Source organism: Rhinolophus sinicus, chromosome 2 (genome assembly GCF_057876585.1).
Source record: "Rhinolophus sinicus isolate RSI-liver-muscle chromosome 2, RSI-T2T, whole genome shotgun sequence".
Lineage (NCBI taxonomy): Eukaryota > Metazoa > Chordata > Mammalia > Chiroptera > Rhinolophidae > Rhinolophus > Rhinolophus sinicus.
In genome coordinates this window covers 107058004-107079611 of record NC_142502.1, presented here as the reverse complement: position 1 = coordinate 107079611, position 21608 = coordinate 107058004, and the positions used below count along the sequence as shown (strand labels likewise).

Sequence of the window (21608 nt, the reverse complement as noted above, 5' to 3'; positions counted from 1 at the left end):
CATGCACGGACTTACCCACCAATGAAATCACTTGCTCTGAGCTCCAGCACTGAGGCAGCAGCTGGAGAGATGGCAGGGACATATGGTGGGGAACTGAGTTGTCTGGCTTGTATCAGGAGCTGGAGAGGCGGCTTTCTCCCGGATGGGGGAGCTGCTGGAGACCATTGTTTCTTTGTATTACCCAGTTCCATGGGTTTTGACAAATGCATAATGAGCCCTCCCACTTCCCAGCTTGCGAGCACAGGTAGCCACCGTATCTGAGTCTCCGCTGTTCATTTGCCAGGCCATGGTGATTCAAGACCCCACCCTGTCCAACTTTTAGGCCCACCCAGGCTGCTTCCAGTGGCTTTTTCGTGGAGACTGCCTTCCTTGGCTCAAGCTGCAGACTTTCCTAGGATTTCTCAAAGGTTCACAGGACCCAGACAAGCAGCATCTGGCTTGAGCATGTCCTGTACCTCTGGCTGAGCAGCCCTAAACCGGCACTAGAAACAGCCAGCCTTGGTTCAAGGCTTGGCCTCTCAAGGCGCTTCCAAGCACAGCACGGGTGGTGGCCATCTGCAGATTTCTTTGTGGTTCCTGCCAGGTGTCCCCTGATGGAGCATGGGTTGTGGCTGAACTTGACCTACAGTGGATCCCCCTCCAACATGTTCCTGGGGCTGATGCCCCAATTGGTCTTCTTCAAAACAAGCTGGAGCATTACTAAGCCATCTCCAAGTATGACACACCCAAGGGGTGGATCCGGCAGGCACCAGAGTTCAGCTGAGGCAGATTCTGCTCTGTAGGATCTGCACAGCAACTCTTCCACTGCAGTCAAGGGCAGTTCTCACAACCAGTGAGCCCAAGGGTCAGTCCTTCCCATTGATGTGCAATTATCAACCTAGGCTCAACTACAAGAGGAGGGCACACACAACCCGCACTAGGGACACACATGGAGTGCGTGGCTCAGGTGACCAGAAAGACTGCACCACTGAACCCCACAGCACACTACATAAGGTCACTCTACTAAGACCAGAAGACATAGCAACCCTACCTAATACATAGAAACAAACACAAGGAGGCAGCCAAAATGGGGAGACAAAGAAACATGTCCCAGATAAAAGAACAGAACAAAGCTCCAGAAAAAGAACTAAGTGAAATGGAGATAAACAATTTATCAGATGCAGAGTTCCAAACACTGGTTATAAGAATGCTCAGTGATCTTCGGGAGAACTTCAACAGAGATAAGAAACATAAAAATGGAGATCAAAACCATGAAAAAGAATGAGTCAGAATTAAAAGATACAATAACAGAAATGAAGAATATATTATAGGGAATCAATTGTAGATTAGATGATGTGGAGGATCAAACAAGTGATGTAGAAGATAAGTAGCAGAAAACACCCAACCAGAGCAGCAAAAAGAAAAAAGAATCCAAAAAATTGAGGAGAGTTTAAGGGGCCTCTGTGGCAACCTCAAATGTACTAACATTCACATTATAGGGGTAGCAGAAGGAGAGAGAGGGAGCAAGGAATTGAAAACCATTTGAAGAAATAATGACAGAAAACTCCCCTAACCTGGTGAAGGAAATAGACATACAAGCCCAGGAAGTGCATAGAGTCCCAAACAAGATAAACCCAAACAGGCTCACACCAAGACGCATCAGAATTAAAATGCCAAATGTTAAAGACAAAGAGAGAATCTTAAAAGCAGCAAGAGAAAAGCAGTTAGTTACATACAAGGGAGCCACCATAATACTGTCAGCAGATTTCTCATCAGAAACTTTGCAGGCAAGAAGGGAGTGGCAGGAAATACTCCAAGTGATGAAAAGCAACAACATACAACCAAGATTGCTCTACCCAGCAAGGCTGTCATTTAGAATTGAAGGACAGATAAGGAGCTTCACAGACAAGAAAAAGCTGAAGGAGTTCATCACCACCAAACCAGCATTACATGGAATCTTAGAGGGACTTCTTTAATATGGGAGGGGGGCTAAGGATGGGTGAAAGGGGAAGGGATTAAGAAGCACAAATTGGTTGTTACACAGTAGTCATGGGAATGTAGAGTACAGCATAAGGAATATAGTCAATAGTATGGTAATAACTATGTATGGTGCCAGATAGGTACTAGATCTATCAGGGTGATAGATGGGAGTGGGGCTGGGGGCAGGGTGAAAAAGGTGAAGGCATTAAGAAATACAAATTGGTAATTAATACAGTATGGAGACTATAATCAACAATGTTATAAAGATCATGTAAGGTGCCAGATGGGCACTGGATTTATCAGGGGGATCACGTCATAGACTGTGTCCAAATGCACGATACACCTGAAGCTGAAGTAGAATAATATTGAATGTCAACTGTAACTAAATATATAGGTATATATAGTCATGGGATGTGGAGTACAACATAGGGAAGATAGTCAATGGTATTGTAACAGATATATGAGATGTCAGAGGGGTAGTATCTTAGGGAGTGGCTTATCACTTTATGAGAGGCTTAAATGTCTATTATGTTGGTTTGTACACCTGAAACTAATAAAAAAATTTACTTAAAAATAAATAAATAAATAGCCCCGCCATTGTACATAACCTATGCAGCCAACACCTAAATTCACTCACACTAACGTCCTTCCACCTTTGGCATTATATAAGTGCCATTGTACTACAGGACCCTCTGAGTATCATACCTAGGAAGACTCGCACCTGTAACACATTTATAGCAGAGAGGATGGACCCTTGCCCAATAAAAGATCCAAGGACTGACCACTTCTGTCAAGTTTCTCAGCGTAGCGTGGTCACCTGAAAGCCAGGAAAATCCTCTCACTGTAAAACACCAGCTCCTCACAATCGAGCCTCCCACTACACTGTGGCCAGCACAGTATGTACATATTAGGCCTCTTTACCTTTTGAAGGCAACGTATTCTGCACTTACCCATTTTACTTAGGCCTATTTATCCTGTTACATGCACACTGGCTTCTTTCCAATGGGAAGGGCCTTTACAAACTGCCTTACAACTGGCTCAGAAGACCACACAACAGGCCTTGTCCTTTGTCCCTCTGGGCTCTAACTTCTGAATTGAATCACTGGAGATGCCTGATTACAACTCACGGAGTCTCTGAACTAAGCAAAGCTGTACCTGGCTGCCATTGAGTTCGGGACCAAATGTCTGCTCCAGATGTCAAGCTGGTACATGCCACTCAAGCACCAAATCTTGGCAGCCTGCTGGGCCCCTGTACAGACAGAGACCTTAACAGATTCACAGCTCATACTACTTCACACACAAGTCCCCACTGTGCCTTGAGTCAGGGATTCAACATATCAGGAGATGTGCACAGACACTGAGAATTCCCTGTTAACATAGAAATGTTAAAATGGAAATGGCGTCTTCAGGAAGGGCTAAATCTGATGTCAAAGGCCTTTCCAAATCACAGGAGGATTAGGCTTCCCCCATGCTCAAACTGTGCTCACTGACACAGGTACAACTAATGGTGACCCCATGCCGGCCTCTCTAGCAGTTCGGGGAGCCCCTAGGGACCAACCATCTGACATGGAAAGGGAGCTGGTGTACTTTGCACCATCACACACAGTGTAGCCCACAGGAAGGCTGCAGAATATCATCTGTAGTGACACAACCCTAGTCCAGGATGGTTCTTCAAGCTCATCCCAACTGGCAGAGCTGGTGGTGGTGCAGCTGGCTTTACAACAGGCCATAAAAATGACACTCCTGACTTCCGGGAAAAATGGCGGCGTGAGGTGAGCCTCTGTAAAGCTCCCCTGGAATTTACAAAGAATCAAACAACAAAAACTCCACAAAGGACTCCCTGCACAGCAGACAGGCAAGACGAACAGGCCCACTACCGACTGAAATCACCTACAGGTGGGAGATTTGCACGAGCGGGGGAGGAGGAAAGGAAGAAGTGCACGGAGACGGAGCCGCGCAGGCGCAGGACGCAGACCTAGCTCAGTGTTCCGAGCTCGCTGCTTCCCGGAACTACCGCAGCTGCGGGAGAGGGAAGAACTGGGACTGCTAGGGCTCCACTTATGGCCCACAGGGCTGAGGGGGCAGCATATAACACGGCTGAACCCAACGCTCACGGCAGAGACCTCGGAGAAAAGACTGAGGGAAGAAGGCTGCAAACGGTGGTTTAAGCCCTCACTGCCGAGCAGAGAACGGTCGCCTTAGGCACTGAGACTAGCCACCCTCTCCCTCCCCTCCCAGAGCTCACCCCTCCCCCACCTGCCCAGTGCTAGAAGCGAAACAGTAGCAGTGTCAGATCAAAACAACAGAAAATTTGCTATATTTGAGAACTGTGGACTGCAGACACAAATTCACAGCCCAACTAGTTCCGGCAAAGGGGAGGGAGCTGTGGAAGCAGGACCGGCTGTGGTGGTGGTCGCCGCCATTGCTCTGGGCCACCTCTCACAACTCACCCCGCCCCTGGCCCCACCTATCTGGGCGGATCCCTGCAGGAGTAAACAGAACTGCTGAAATATACGGGCTCTGAATCAGGAGCTGGAAGAGCTTTGGAACATCAAAAGCTCGCTGCATACCCACCGGGACATTGCGCCCTGTGACCTAGATGAACTATTAACAGAGGAGAAGCCCGTCTCCCAGTGAATCCCCCCATTGTGTGAGAAACAGGAATAGTGCAGAGAAAACATAGCACTACTGTCTGGGAGAAGAAAAATAAGTTGCAGTTGGAGAAATAATAAAACATTCTACCAAGAAGTACTGGAAAACAAAAGAAAGACTGCTTCCTATCAACCTGTTGCAGAGTCACTCCTGTAGATGTCTAGGAAGAGAAATAGTAAACCAGTAATCACCATGAATAACCAAGGCAACAAGATAGCTCAGAAAGAAAGTGAAAAATCTCCAGAGAAGGCACTTAAAGATACAGAAATATGTGACTTAAATGACAGAGAACTCAAGATTGCAGTTCTGAAAAAACTCAACGAGATACAAGAAAACACAGATAGGCAGTTAAATGAACTCAGAAATTCAATCAAAGAACAGCATGAGCATTTTACGAAAGAGATTGAAATTTTAAAAAAGAACCAAATAGAATTTCTGGAGATTAAGAACTCAATAGAAGAAATTAAGAATGAAATAACCAGCTTAGGTAGTAGAGTGGACCAGATGGAGGAAAGAATCAGTGACATCGAAGATAGAAACCTGGAAATGACACAGATAGAAGAAGAAAGAGACTTGAGACTTAAAAGAAATGAAAGAACTCTACAAGAACTTTCTGACTCCATCAGAAAGAGCAATATAAGAATAATGGGCATACCAGTAGGAGAAGAAAGAGAGAAGGGAACAGAGAATATATTCAAACAAATTGTCGATGAGAACTTCCCAAATTTGTGGACAGAACTGGACCCTCGAATCCAAGAAGCAAATAGAATACCTAGTTACCTCAATCCCAACAGGCCTTCTCCAAGGCACATTGTATTGAAGCTGTCTAAAATCAACGATAAAGAAAGAATCCTCAAGGCAGCCAGGGAAAAGAAGACGGCAACTTACAAAGGAAAGCCCATTAGATTATCATCAGATTTTTCAGCAGAATCTCTACAAGCCAGGAGGGAGTGGAACCAAATATTCAAACTATTGAAAGAGAGAAATCATGAGCCAAGAATAATATATCCAGCAAAGATATCCTTTAGATATGAAGGAGGAATAAAGACCTTTTCAGACATACAGAAGCTGAGGGAATTTTCTAATACACGACCTGCACTACAAGAAATACTAAAGGAGGCTATTCGACCACCATCAACAGGGACAATTTGTGGCAACCACAACTCAAAAAGGGGGAGAGTAAAGGCCTGAACCGGAATATGGGAATGGAGAAAGGAAGCGTGCTGAAGAAAATGGAATACTCTAAATATCAAACTTTCTTTTACATAAACTTAAGGGTAACCACTCAAAAAAAATCCAGAACTGAAATATATACTGAAATAAAAGAAGAAACAGAGGGAAACATCATAGAATACCACCACACAGAAATAGTAGACAACAACAAAAAGGCAAAGAAACAATGGAGACACAGCCTTACCAGAAAACTAAAGATAGAATGACAGGAAATCTTCACATATCAATAATCACCCTAAATGTAAATGGACTGAACTCACCAATAAAAAGGCACAGAGTAGCAGATTGGATGAAAAAACTAAACCCAACCATATGCTGTCTCCAAGAGACACATCTCAGCTACAAGGACAAGCATAGACTCAAAGTGAAAGGGTGGAAATTGACACTCCAATCAAATGGTACCCAGAGAAAATCAGGGGTAGCCATAATGATATCAGACGAAACAGACTTCAAGATGAAAAAGATAACAAGAGACAAAGATGGACATTTCATAATGGTGAAGGGGACTGTAAAACAAGAAGACATAACAGTCATCAATATTTATGCCCCCAATCAGGGAGCACCAAAATACACCAAGCAACTCTAACAGAACTAAAGGGAGAAATTGACCAAAACACAATTATACTAGGGGACTTAAACACATCATTGACAGCTATGGATAGATCATCCAAATAGAAAATAAATAACGAAATAGTAGCCCTAAATGGCACATTAGATGAAATGGACATAATTGACATTTATAGAGCACTTCATCCTAAAACATCAGACTATACATTCTTTTCTAGTGTACACAGAACATTCTCAAGGATAGACCATATATTGGGACATAAAATCAGTCTCAACAAATTTAAGAAGATTGAAATCATACCATGCATATTCTCTGATCACAAGGCTTTGAAATTGGATATCAACTGTAAAAAGAAAGCGGGAAAAAACACAAATACATGGAGATTAAACAACATACTTTTAAAGAAGGACTGGGTCAAAGAAGAAGTTAGAGGAGAGATCAAAAGATACATAGAAACAAATGACAATGAAAATACATCCTACCAAAGTTTTTGGGATGCAGCGAAAGCAGTTTTAAGAGGGAAATTTATCTCATTACAGGCCTATCTCAAGAAACAAGAAAACTCCCAAATAAATAACCTCATGTTACACCTTAAAGAACTAGAAAAAGAAGAACAAGTAAAACCCAAGGTCAGCAGAAGAAAGGAAATAACAAAAATTAGAGCAGAACTAAATGAAATAGAGAACAAAAAGACAATAGAAAAAATTAATGTGACAAAGAGCTGGTTCTTTGCAAAGATTAACAAAATTGACAAACCCTTGGCTAGACTTACCAAGATAAAAAGAGAGAAGACACTGATTAACAAAATCAGAAACGTAAAAGGGGAAGTTATCACGGACACCACAGAAATACAAAGGATCGTCCAAGAATACTATGAAGGACTATATGCCACCAAATTCAACAACCTAGAAGAAATGGACAAGTTCTTAGAAACATATAGCCTTCCAAGGCTGAACCATGAAGAACTGGAAAATCTAAACAGACTGATCACCAGTAACGAAATTGAATCAGTCATCCAAAACCTTCCCAAAAGCAAAAGTCCGGGACCAGATGGCTTCACTAGTGAATTCTACCAAACCTTCAAAGAGGATCTAATACAAATCCTGCACAAACTCTTCCAAAAAATTGAAGAAGAGATAGTATTCCCTAACTCATTCTATGAGGCCAACATCACCCTGATACCAAAACCTGGTAAGGACAGCACAAAAAATGAAAACTACAGACCATTATCTCTGATGAATACCGATGCAAAAATCCTAAATAAAATTCTAGCAAATCGAATACAACAATGCATTAAAGAGATTATTCATCACGACCAAGTGGGGTTCATCCCCGGGGCACAAGGATGGTTCAACATCCGCAAATCCATCAATGTGATACATCACATAAACAAAATAAAGGACAAAAATCATATGATTATATCAATTGATGCAGAAAAAGCATTTGACAAGATACAACATCCCTTTATGATTAAAACACTTAATAAAATGGGTATAGAAGGAAAATACCTTAACATAATAAAGGCCATATATGACAAGCCCTCTGCTAATCTCATAATTAATGGAGAAGAACTGAAGCCCTTTGCTCTACGTTCAGGAACACGACAGGGATATCCCCTATCACCTCTGCTTTTCAACATAGTGTTGGAAGTCCTTGCCAGAGCAATCAGGCAAGAGAAAGAAATAAAAGGCATCCAAATTGGGAATGAAGAAGTTAAATTATCACTCTTTGTAGATGACATGATGCTATATATAGAAAACCCTAAAGACTCCACCAAAAAGCTATTAGAAACAATCAACGAATACAGTAAAGTTGCCGGCTACAAAATCAACACACAAAAGTCCATTGCCTTCCTATATACTAACAATGAAATCTCAGAAAAAGAAATACAAAAAACAATTCCTTTTGCAATCGCAGCAAAAAGAATAAAATACCTAGGAATAAACTTAACCAAGGACGTGAAAGACCTATATGCTGAAAACTATAAGACATTTTTGAAAGAAATTGAAGAAGACACAAAGAAATGGAAAGACATTCTGTGCTCATGGATTGGAAGAATCAACATAGTTAAAATGGCCATATTACCCAAAGCAATGTACAGATTCAATGCAATCTCCATCAAAATCCCAATGGCGTATTTTAAAGAAATAGAACAGAAAATCATCAGATTTGTTTGGAACCACAAAAGACCCCGAATAGCCAAAGCAATCTTAAGAAAAAAGAACTATAATGGAGGTATCACACTTCCTGACATTGGCTTGTACTACAGGGCTACAATAATCAAAACAGCATGGTATTGGCAGAAAAGCAGACACATAGACCAATGGAATAGAATTGAGAACCCAGAAATAAAACCACATAAATATGGACAGATAATTTTTGACAAAGAAGCTAAAAACATACAATGGAGCAAAGACAGCCTCTTCAATAAATGTTGCTGGGAGAATTGTATAGCCACGTGCAAAAGAATGAAACTGACTGCTATTTGTCACCATGTACCAAAGTTAATTCAAAATGGATCAAAGACTTAAGCATAAGACCCGACACAATAAACTGCATAGAAGAAAACATAGGTACTAAACTTATGGACCTCGGGTTCAAAGAACATTTTATGAATTTGACTCCAAAGGCAATGGAAGTAAAAGCTAAAATAAACGAATGGGAGTATATGAAACTTAAAAGCTTCTGCACAGCAAAAGAACCATTGACAATATAAAGAGGCCACCAACAGAATGGGAGAAGATTTTTGCAAACAGTGCCTCCAATAAGGGGCTAGTATCCAGAATATACAAGAAACTCATACAACTCAACAACAAAAAAACAAACAACCCAATTGAAAAATGGGTGGAGGACTTGAAGAGACATTTCTCCAAAGAGGACATACAAATGGCAAATAGACATATGAAAAAATGCTCAACATCACTAATCATCAGAGAAATGCAAATCAAAACCACAATGAGATATCACCTCACCCCAGTCAGAATGGCTATCATCAACAAGACAAATAGTAACAAGTGTTTGAGAGGCTGTGGAGAAAAAGGAACCCTCATACACTGTTGGTGGGAATGCTGACTGGTGCAGCCGTTATGGAAGGCAGTGTGGAGGTTCCTCAAAAAATTACGAATAGCATTGCCATATGACCCAGCAATCCCTCTCCTGGGTAGCTACCCAAAAAATCTGAAAACATTCCGAGATAAAGACACGTGTGCTCCAATGTTCATTGCAGCTTTGTTTACGGTGGCCAAGACATGGAAACACCAAAATGTCCTTCGATAGATGAATGGATAAAGAAGTTGTGGTATATATACAGAATGGAATACTATTCGGCAGTAAGAAAAGATGATATAGGAACATTTGTGACAACATGGATGGATCTTGAGAGAGTAATGCTGAGCGAAATAAGTCAGACAGAAAAAGCAGAGAACCATGTGATTTCACTGATATGTGGTATATAAACCAAAAGCAACAAAAGAACAAGACAAACAAATGAGAAACAGAAACTCATAGACACAGACAATAGTTTAGTGGTTGCCAGAGGGTAAGGGGGGCGGGGGGTGTGGGATGGGGGTTGGGATATGAGGGTAAGGGGGATCAAACATATGGTGATGGAAGGAGAACTGACTGGGTGATGAACACACAATGGGATATATAGATGATGTAATACAGAATTGTACACCTGAAATCTATGTAATTTTACTAACAATTGTCACCCCAATAAATTTAATAAAATAAAATAAAAATAAAAAGACACTCCTAAGGGCACATTTTTACTGACATCTGACATTTTACTCATAGAGCTTAGAGTCTGGTCTGGACAATGGCAAAAGAATAATTTCATAATAAAGTAAAAGCATATCTAGAATGCCTGCATTTGGAAAGAAATAGGTAACTCACATTTGCCAATTATGGTCACTCATCTCAGTATACACACTCCAAAAGAAGCACATTGTAGTAACATTGTAGACGCCTTATCCAATTTACATGCCTGCTCCAACGCCCTGAACAAGCCACTCCCAGAGTACCAGACACAGCCCCCAGACACAACTATTCCACCAGACATGTTATGCCTATTAGCACAGTGAGCACATATTACATCAGGAAATAGAGGAGTGACCGTACTCACTGACTGGGTATATAGTTGTGGCAACCCCCTTAACCAGCTCTAGCCAAAGCGCTGGTAGATAATTGCCCTTTTCACTCCCAAACAAAACTCTGGAAGGCTCCCAGATGGAGACTTCTGCCCTGGGAAAACTTACCCTACTAGGGATGACAAAATGATATTATTGGGCCCCTGCTACCTTCTGCAGGAGCTAGTAGGTATGCAAGCACCATCATCAATACCTTCACTGGACTCCTGCTGGCTTCTTCTTCTAGAAATGCTGCTTCCCATTATGTAATCTCCCTTTTAGACAGGTAAACGTTCATCTCCTTGGCCTACCAGACATCACAGATTCAGATCAAGGTATCCACGTTACATCCTAAGTTGTTCAGATAATGGAATGTTGTGGAATTTCCAACTTGCTTACAGGATCCAAGCAGCTGGACTGTTAGAGAGACACAATATCCTGTTCAAAGATGAGCTCCTCTGACTTCTGGTCAAGATGGCAGAGTAGGTAAATGTGCTCACCTCCTCCCCTGAGCATATCACAATTATAACTAAATTACAGAACAAGTATCATTGAGAACCACCTGAAGACTAGCTGAATAAAATTTTTATAACTAATGATATAAAGAAGAAGCCATGTCAAAAATGGTAGGAGGCGTAGAGAAGTAAAATGGGCAGAAAAAAATCACCAGCGACTAGATGAAGCAGAGGATCAAATCTGACTTAGAAGACAAGGTAGCAGAAAACACCCACTCAACTAGAAAAGCAAAAAAACCCCCAAAAAACAAACAAAAAAAACATTGAAAAAAAAATGAGGATAGTGTAAGAGACCTCAGGGGCAACATCATGCATAACAACACTCACATCACCGGGTTACTAGAAGGATGAGAGAAAGCAAGGGTTTGAGAACATATTTGAAGAGAAAATGCCTGAAAACTTTCTTAACCTGATGAAAGAAATAGACATACAAGCCCAGGAAGTGGAGAGAGTCTCAAACAACATGAACCCAAACAGGCCAACATGAAGACACTGTAATTAAAATGGCAAAGGTTAAACACAGAGAGAATCCTAAATATTGGAAGAGAAAGGTAACTGGTTACCTACAAGTCAGATCCCATAAGACTGTCATAGGATTTCTCAACAGAAACTTTCCAGGCCAGAAGAAATTAGCATAAAATATTGAAAGTGATGAAGAACAAAGACCTACAACCAAGATTACTCTACCCAGCAAAGCTATCATTCAGAATAAAAAAACAGATACACAGCTTCACAGACAAGAAAAACTACATCACCACCAAACCAGTATTACAATGAATGTTATAGGGACTTCTTTAAGATAAAAAAAACTAAAATGGCAAAAGATAGAGTGACTGAATGGGTAAGAAAATAATACCCTTACATATGCTGTCTACAAGAGACTCACTTCACATAGAAAGATACACACAGACTAAAAGTAAAGAAATGGAAAAAGATATCTCATGAAAATGAAACAAACAAACAAAAACTGGGGTAGCAATACTTATTCGAGATAAAATAGACTTTAAAACAAAGGCTATAACAAGAGACAATAAATCCTAGTAATCCCACCTCCGGGTATTTATCTGAATAAATCCAAAATGGTACTTCGAGAGGACACGTGCATCCATATGTGCATTGCAGCATTATTTACAATAGTCAAGATATGAAGGCAACATGTGTGTCCCTGAATTAATAAATGGATAAATAAAAGGTGGTACATATATACAATAGAATATTACTCATCCATTAACAAGAATGAAATCTTGCCATCTGCAACACCATGGATGGACCTAGAGGGTATTGTGTTGGGTATAGTAAGTCAGACAGAGAAAGACAAATGCCATGTGATTTCACTTATATGTGGAATCTAAAGAACAAATAAACAAACAATAAAACATAAACAAACTCATAGATACAGAGAACATTTTGGTGGTTGCCAGCTGGGAGAGGGATTAGAGTGCTGGGTGAAAAAGGGAAAGGATTAAGAAGTACAAATTGGTAGTTACAAATAGTCGTGGGATGTAAAGTATAGGGAATATAGTCAATAACATGGTAATAACTATGTATAGTGCCAGGTGGGTACTAGACTAGTCACGGAGATTATTTCTTAAATTGTATAACTGTCTAACCACTATGCTGTACACCTGAAATTAATATAAAATAATATTGAATGTCAACTGCAATTGAAAAAATTTAAAAAGGGAGGGAACAGTGGAATAAGAGGTTCAAATTTCTAGTTGGAAAACAAATAAGTCTTGGCAATGTAATTAATATACGACACAGGAAATATAGTCAATAATATTGTGATAGCATGGAATGATCTCTGTTGGTTGTTGGATTTACCACGGCGATCATTTTTCTAGGTATATAAATGTTGAATAAGTATGGTGTACACCTGAAATTAATATATTATTGTATACTAGCTAACAGTTTAGTGGTTACCAGAAGTTAAGGGGGTGGGGGGCTGATAGAAGAGGGAAAAGGGGGTCAAATGTATGGTGATGGAAGGAGAACAGACTGGGTGGTGAACACAATGCAATGCATGGATGATGCATTATAGAAATGTATACTCGAAACCTATATAATTTTACTAGCCAATGTCACCCCAATAAATTTAATAAATAAATAAAAAACCTTTAAAAAAAGCACAGTATGGTACTGGCATAAAAACAGACACATAGATCAATGGAACAGAATAGAGAGCCCAGAGCTAAACTCATGATTATGCGGTCAGTTGATCTGACAGAGGAGGCAAGGATAGACAATGAGGTCGACAGTCTATTCAATAAATGCTGTTGGGAAAACAAACAGATATAGACAAAAATATTAAACTGGACCACTGTTTTACACCATATACAAGGAAAAAAATCACAATAGGTTAAAGAGTTAAATATAAGACATGAAACCATAAAACTCTTAGAAGAATGCATAGGCAATAAACTCATTGACATTTCTCATAGTAGTATATTTCTGGATATGTCTCCTTGGGCAAGGGAAACAAAAGAAAAAATAAACAAGTGGCACTATATCAATCTATAAAGTTTTGCATAGCAAAGGAAACCATCAACAAAACAAAAAGCCTACTGAACGGAGAAGGTATTTGCCAAGGATACATCCAATAACGGGTTAGTATCCAAAATACATAAAGAACTCATACAACTCAACACCAAAAAAACAAACAATTCAATTAAAAAAATGGGTAGAAGGCCTGAACAGACATTTCTCCAAAGAGGACGTACACATGGCCAACAGACATATGGGAAGATGCTCAATGTCACTTATCAGAGAAATACGATTTAAAACCACAATGAGATACCACATCACTCCTGTCAGAATGGCTATCATCTCTAAATCAACAAACAAGTGCTAATGAAGATGAGGAGAAAAGGGAACCCTCATGCCCTGTTGATAGAATTTCAAATTGGTGCACACACTGTTGAAAACAGTTTGGAGGTTCCTCAAAATATTAAAATTGAGTACCATATGACTCAGCAATCCCACTTCTGGGTATTTATCTAAAGAAATCCAAAACACTAATTCAGAAAGATATATGCACCCCTGTGTTTGTTGTAGCATTATGTACATTAGCCAAGCTATGAAAGCAGCCAAGTGTCCATCAATAGACAATTGGATAAAGAAGAAGGGGTACATATATACAACAAACTATTATGCGGCCATAAGAAAATGGTATCTTATAATTTACAATAGTATGAAGGGACCTAGAGTGTATTATGTCAAGTGAAGTAAGTCACACAGTGAAAGACAAATACCGTATGAGTTCACTTATATGTGGAATCTAAAAAACAAAATAAATGAACAAACAAAACAGAAACAAATTCATAGAAACAAAGAACAAAATGATGGTTGCCAGATGGAAAGGTGATTGTTGGGCTGGATGAAAACAGGTGAAGGGATTAAGAAGTAAAATTTGAGTTACAAAATAGTCATGGGGATATAAAGTACAGCATAAGGAATAGAGTCAATAATATTATAATAACTATGTACAATTTCAGATGGGCACTAGATTTATCAGGGGGATCACTTCTCAAGTTACATAAACATCTAACCACTATGCTGTGCACCTGAAACTAATATAAAACTGAATGATCACTGTAATTAAAAATAATTTTTTAATTATAAAAAGGAAATGATAGTATTCACAGTAGCAGTAAAAATGTTAAGTATCTGGGAATAATTCTAACAAAAGATGAACAAAATTTCTATACTGTAAGCTTGAAAACATCATTGGGAAAAATTAATGGACCTACATCAATGATGAGAATACAGTTTAGAGATCTTGAGTAAATATTTTAAAGATGTCAGTTCTTTCTAAATTAATCTGTATTCAGTAAAAATCTCATTAAGATCAATAGTTTAGTGGTTACCAGAGGGTAAGGGGAGAGGGAGGGGCGGGAGATGAGGGTAAGGGGGATCAAATATATGGTGATGGAAAGAGAACTGACTCTGGGTGGTGAACACATAATGGGACCTATAGATGATGTAATACAGAATTGTACACCTGAAATCTATGTAATTTTACTAACAATTGTCACCCAATAAATTTAAAAAAAAAAAAGATCATGGCAAAAATTTTTGTTTGTTTGTTTGCTTGCTTTGTTTTTTTCTTGTTTCTTGTTTCTTTTTTTAGTATGGGAGCCTTGTCAAACTGAATTTAAAATTCATGTAAATACTGTAGTCTGAGATTAGCCAAGGAGCGTTTGAAAAATAAGAACAAACTGGAAAGATTTAGTACAAGATAACAAAAGGCATAGGAGTTAACATTGTGTGGTATTAGCTATATTTGTTAACATAATGTGGTATATTAATTAACACAGTGTGGTGTTGCCTCAAGTGTAAACAAACTGCACAACAGAGCAAAATAGAAACTCTACAAACATATCCCCTTCCAAATAAAATGCTCTGGTCTATGGTGGCAACGCAGAGCAATGGGGAAAAGATGGTCTTTTCAATAAATGCTGCGAGGTCATTTGAATATCCCTTTCAGAAAATTAACTGTGATACCTACTCAAATTATCAATAAAAATCAATTCCAGATGGATTGAAAATATTTAGATAAAATTCAACATTGAAGCAAACTGGGCCTTGAATTTCCGTGGAGGAATGGTTTTATTAATAGTTGCAATTTTTTAATCAGATGTAAAACTATACAGATTGTGTGTGTGGGTGTCAGTCTTGGTAAATTATGGGGTTCAGATTAAGGAAGGGTACAAATTGTTTGCCATTCATTTCATGGGGCGGTAGGTTGTATTTCCCCTCCCCTGGAATCTGGACAAGCCCTGACTCACTTTGCTTGTTAGTATGTGGTGGAAATGATACCTCACAAGTTCTAAGGTGAGGTCTAAAGAAGTCTTGCAGCTTTCACTTTTCTCTTTGGGGTCCCAAGATGTCAAGTAAGAAGTTTGTCTCACTGCTGATGGGGTCACAGGCCACGTTAGAGCCACTGGAACTTCATGCAGAGAGAGAAAGTGCCTCAGTGCCCCAGGTGAACCTCCGGAGGACCTCAGACTCAGCTACCATTTGACTACAACTCCATGAAAGATCTGAAGTGAGAACCACCCACTAAACTCAATCAGTACCCAGAACTGAGAAAAATCATTAAATGGCTAGAATTTTAAGCCATTAAGTTTTGGAGAAATTTGATACCCAGAAATAGATAATAAAATATTGTGTTTTTAAAGGAATTTCATCTAAAATATCAAAATAACTAATACAAAATTCTTTAATGTATCTTCTTAGTATCTTTTTAATGCCTGTAAGATTTGTAGAAATGTCATCTTTTTCATTGCAGATGTTAATAATTTGTAGTTTTGCTTTTTCTTCTTTATCAGTCTTATATATGGTTTATCAAAAGAAAAGAAAAGAAGGAAGGGAAGAAAAGAGGGGGGAGAGAGAGAGAGAGAGAGAGAGAGAGAGAGAGAGAGAGAGAGAGAGAGAGAGAGAAAGAGAAAGAGAAAGAAAGAGAAAAAGGAAAGCTCTGGCTCAACTGATTATCTTTATTGTACATCTATTTTCTTTTCTTTCTTTTTTCACCACCATAATCAGATTTATTATACCAATGGCACTAATACAGCTGGAGGTGCTCATGGTGACATTGCATAATATTTCCTGCCTTTCTAGCTTCTGTCCAAAGAAAAATGTCTACTACTCCTTCCTTCCCCTTTTCTTGGGTAAAATCCACGAGTGGTCATTTACCCAAATAAAGCTCTTCATGCATTTATTTAAAATATTTTTGGACAAGAGTTTCCCTCTGAAATGGGGGGGGGGAAAGAAAGAAAAGAAAACAGTGTTGGGTGCCCCATCCCGCCTCCCCACCAGCCAAATAAATCCCCATGGCTAGGGCATTTCTGTTCCTTCTGAAATCTTGAAATAAATATAGAAAGAAACGGCATCAAGTGTTCATGTTGAGCGATGGCACAGAGTGGCCCCAGAGCCTGCCAGGTGCATGTCATTGGTCTGGACAGTCCCGAGGTGTCCTGAGAATGTGATGGCTTGCTTTTGTGGTTGATTGTGGGCCAGCGAGGGGCTGCACCCGCGTGGCAGGCTGCAGGAAGGGCAGTCCAGGAAGTTGGCCAGGGCCAGGATGCCTTCCTTCAGGCCTTTGTGCTTGCGCACCTTGGCCACCACTTGGCTGGGACTGCTGGTGTGTCAAAGGCGCCTCCTGGAAGGATCTGCCAGGGGTCAAACACGCACTGAGGGGAGGCCTGGCCACCCGTGTTGGACCTCAGGTTGGTGGTGAAGCCAAAGGACCCATTGACAGGCGGGTTGGCCTTCACGACTAACATGGGGGTGCCAGCCACCTGGGACTCCTCAAAGACGTGGTCCCGCTTCCTGTTCAAGACAACACAGATGCCACCGACCACTTGTTCTGAACACTAGCTCTCCACAAGGTAGATGGACTCCACAAGCCAGGGCTGGGCGGTCAGCACGCTGGCATAGAGGCAGCCTGGGCCAGTGGATGGCCACCCCCGCAGTGGGTGGCATTAGCATACAGCCTTAAGTCATGACATGGAAGCGCACAGCCCGTGTGTTCCCCTCGCACAGTGCGCCCTCTTTAGTGGCCGCTGGAAGCCGGCCACCACGCTGTCCTTGATCTTACTGAGGCGCCCCCACACGCTTCGTGACGTCGGTGAGGGCCCAGTGCCATTGGGCTGAAAGCACCAGATCTTGCGGGTCTCGGCCATGTTCCACTGGTACTTCTCCGCCAGGTAGTGGGCCCGCTGCCTGAGCTCCTGGCAGAGGACACCTCGCCCTTGTCGATGTCCTCGGCATATACATCTATTTTCAATTGTATATTCTTTCACCTTTATTATTTCCTTTATTCTACTTTTTTGAGTTAAATTTACTTTTCTTTGATTCTTGAAAGTTTAGATCTCTGTTTTTTATATGTAGCTCTTTTTATTATATAAACATTTTAATCTATAAACTTTCTCCTAGGATGTTGTGGAGGAAAAGGAACCCTCTGACAATTAAGATCATGAACTCATCCTAGAAAAAGTGCTACATACCTCATTGCTGAATATCACTACGGTCACCTTCGAAGTACTCCCCTTGGGAAGCTATGCACCAATGCCAGCGCCTAGTCCACCCTTCAAAGCAATTTCGGAACTCTTTTTCTGGAATGGCCATCAGAGCTGTCGTATAATCTTGATGTCCTGAATGTCATCAAAATGTCTTCCTTTCAATATTTCCTTTATATTTGGGTAAATAAAGAAGTCATTGGGGGCCAGATTAGGTGAGTAGGGAGAGTGTTCCAATACAGTTATTTGTTTGTTGGCTAAAAACTCCCTCACAGACAGTGCTGTGTGAGCTGGTGCACTGTCGTGATGCAAGAGCCATGAATTGTTGGCAAAAAGTTCAGGTCGTCTTCATGCAGTCTTTTCAGCACTTCTAAATAGTAAACTTGGTTAACTGTTTGTCTATTTGGTACGAATTCATAATGAATAATCCCTCTGATATTGAAAAAAGGTTAGCAACATTGTTGCAACAAGTTCACGAACTTAATTGTCAGACTTTGTGCACTGTTGGTGGGAATGTAAATTGGTACAGACACTATGAAAAACAGTATGGAGGTTCCTTAAAAAATTAAGAATAGAATTACTGTATGACCCAGCAATCCCTATCCTGTGTATCTACCCAAAAAAAATCTGGAAACATTTATCTGTAAAGCTATATGTACCCCAATGCTTATTGCAACATTATTTACAGTGGCCAAGACATGGAAACAATTAGATGATTGGATAAAGAAGATGTGGTACATATACACCACGGAATTCTACTCTGCCATAAGAAAAGATGAAATACTGCCATTTGTGACAACATGAATGGATCTTGAGATTATCATGCTAAGCACAATAGACAGAAAAAGTCAGGAACCATATGATTTCACTCATTTGTGGGATATAAAACTGAAAGCAACAAAGGAACAAGACAAAGAAGCAAAAACTCATAGACACAGGCAACAGTTTAGTGGTTACTAGAGGGTAAGGGGGGAGGGAGTGATAGAGGAGAGTAAAGGGAGTCAAATATATAGGGTGCCAACAAAATGATGTATACACATTTTAAGATAACATCTCTTAAAATACATATACATTTTTATGGCACCCCCAATATATGGTGATGAAAGGAGAACTGACTTTGGGTGTTGAACAGATAATGCATTATATAGATGGTGTATTATAGAAATGTACACTTGAAACCTATATAATTTTACTAACCAATGTCACCCCAATAAATTTAGTTAAAAAATATTTTTCCTCTAGGAACTGCCTTGGTTGCATATCCTAAATTTTGAAAATCTGTTTTCAAATTCTCTTATTTCAAAAAATTTTTTAATTTCTCATCCTATTTATTCTTTGATAAGTTATGGATTATTGAGAAATGCATTACCCTGCTTCCAAAAATTTGGCTATTGTCTCAGTATTATTGATTTGTAATTTAATAAGATAGTAGCCAAAATACATACATACATACATATAAATATATATATGTATATATATATATATATATATATATATATATATATATATATATATAATTTATGTGATTTTAATCCTGTGAAATTTACTGATACTTATTTTATGAGCTTTTTCATGGATTGGTATGCTTCATGGATTAGAGATTTGTTTATGACATTTAAGGAAATATTTATGCTGTAGTTATTTGATGTAGTCAATACACATGTCAATTATAAATGTCAGTTAGGTAAAGATAATGAAATATATTGTTGATATCTTTGATTTCCTTACTGATGCTTGTTTGTATGAAATTATAGAAAAGTTTTTCTGCCTTCTATTTACTTCCCAATCTCCCATACCACCACCAGGAACTCAGCAAAGTTCTGGAAGGAGAATCATTTGACAAGGAAAAGTAGCCACATATTATATTTGGGACTTCTACAGATCCATCCAATCCATCACACAATCCCACACGGCTATATAAAACTTTGCTGGTTTCTCCTTCTCCCATCACAATCTCCCTTTCTGTGCCAAGCCCAATCTCCCACCCATGTTGATGTTCAGCAGATGACCTGAGGGATGTCCCTGGTCACCTAAGCAGAAGTTGTCCATTTCCAGCATTTGGCATTGTTAGAATTCTTAGTATCTATAGCTCTTCAAATTCTTTAAAAGTAATGTTTTTCTAGTACCCACCTGACACTGTACCTAAAACTAATATAAAATAATATTGAATGTCAACTCTAATTTTAAGATACATAGCGTCACAGGGATATACAATACAGTACAGGTAATATAGTCAATAATATTCTAATAACTATGTAAAGTATCAGATGGGTAATAGACTTATTGGTGTATCACTTTCTGAGGTATATAAATATCTAACCACTGTTGTTCTTTACACCTGAAACTAATAAAAAAATAAAAATAAATGGTTTTCCCAGTTTACCTAGTTAGTTTAGTTTACACATATTTTGGTTCTTATAGTGGCAGGTAATGATGGCCCTGATAACTTTTATTGTCCTATCTGGTACTATGATTTATGATTATTTTTCTTAGCTATGTTCATAGTGCTAGTTCATTCACTTAAAACTTTGTATATTATTCCCTAATATGACTATACACTAATTTACCTGTTCTCTATCTGACATTTTTCCTGTTCTGTTACATTTTTTATATGTAGTCTTGCGCATGTATGTGAGAATTTATCTGGAGGGTAAAGACCTAGGATGGAAGTATTAGATTATCCAAAATACCCAAAGGGGTATACCAATTTATGCTCATACCACCATGTACCATCTTGCAGCATGCTGTATTTTACATATTTTACAAGTTTTTGATGTACAGCTTTTTTACAACTGAGACAAATTTCAGTTTTTCTTTTAGAATTTGGATATGCTTTTATTATTCCAAACCCTGGTACAATAAACATTTAATTTTATATCTCCTTCAGCTTATATTGTATGTTTTTTAAGAGAAACTCTAGAAATGAATTTTTGTTGTTGTTGATCTTGTAGCATTTACATTTTGAAATTCAATGGCTACTGTTGCCACCCACTCACAATCCCAATGACAGTATAGAAGAAAGTCCATTTCCATAGAATCTCCTAAAGTGCTGAGTTTTTTTAAAAAAACTATCATATTTGTCAATTTGGAAGAAGAAATATTTCATTGCACTTTTAATTGAATTTGCATTTTTCTGATTATTAGTTTGAATAAGTATTTTATGTTTATTGACTATTGCTAAATTCTCTTCTATAAATAGTCTACACTTTGCCCAATTGTCTGTTGGGTTTTTGTTCATCTTTTTATTGACTTGTTGGAAATTTTACATAACAAGAAGACCCAATGTCTATCATGGTGTTGCTAATTTTTTTCCTGAGCTTTATATATTTCTTTTAATTTTATTTTCTTCATGCAAAGAAATTTTTAATTTTTATCAAACGTATTTTTCCTTTATGTATTTTGCACTTTGTCTTGCTTAGGAAGATCTCTTTTTCAAACAGGTTGTTTTTAACAGGTTTATTGAGATATAATTTACATACCATAAAATTCAATCGTTATACATATAAAATTCTTTTTTTTAAATTAAAGTTTATTG

The 21608-nt window shown here is 39.0% G+C and overlaps 1 pseudogene; it reads right to left on the bottom strand.

Moving 5' to 3' along the window:
- Positions 1-16952: 16952 nt before the first annotated feature.
- Positions 16953-20806, bottom strand: LOC148758879 (elongation factor 2 pseudogene; annotated as a pseudogene).
- Between the last annotated feature and the right edge of the window lie 802 nt (positions 20807-21608).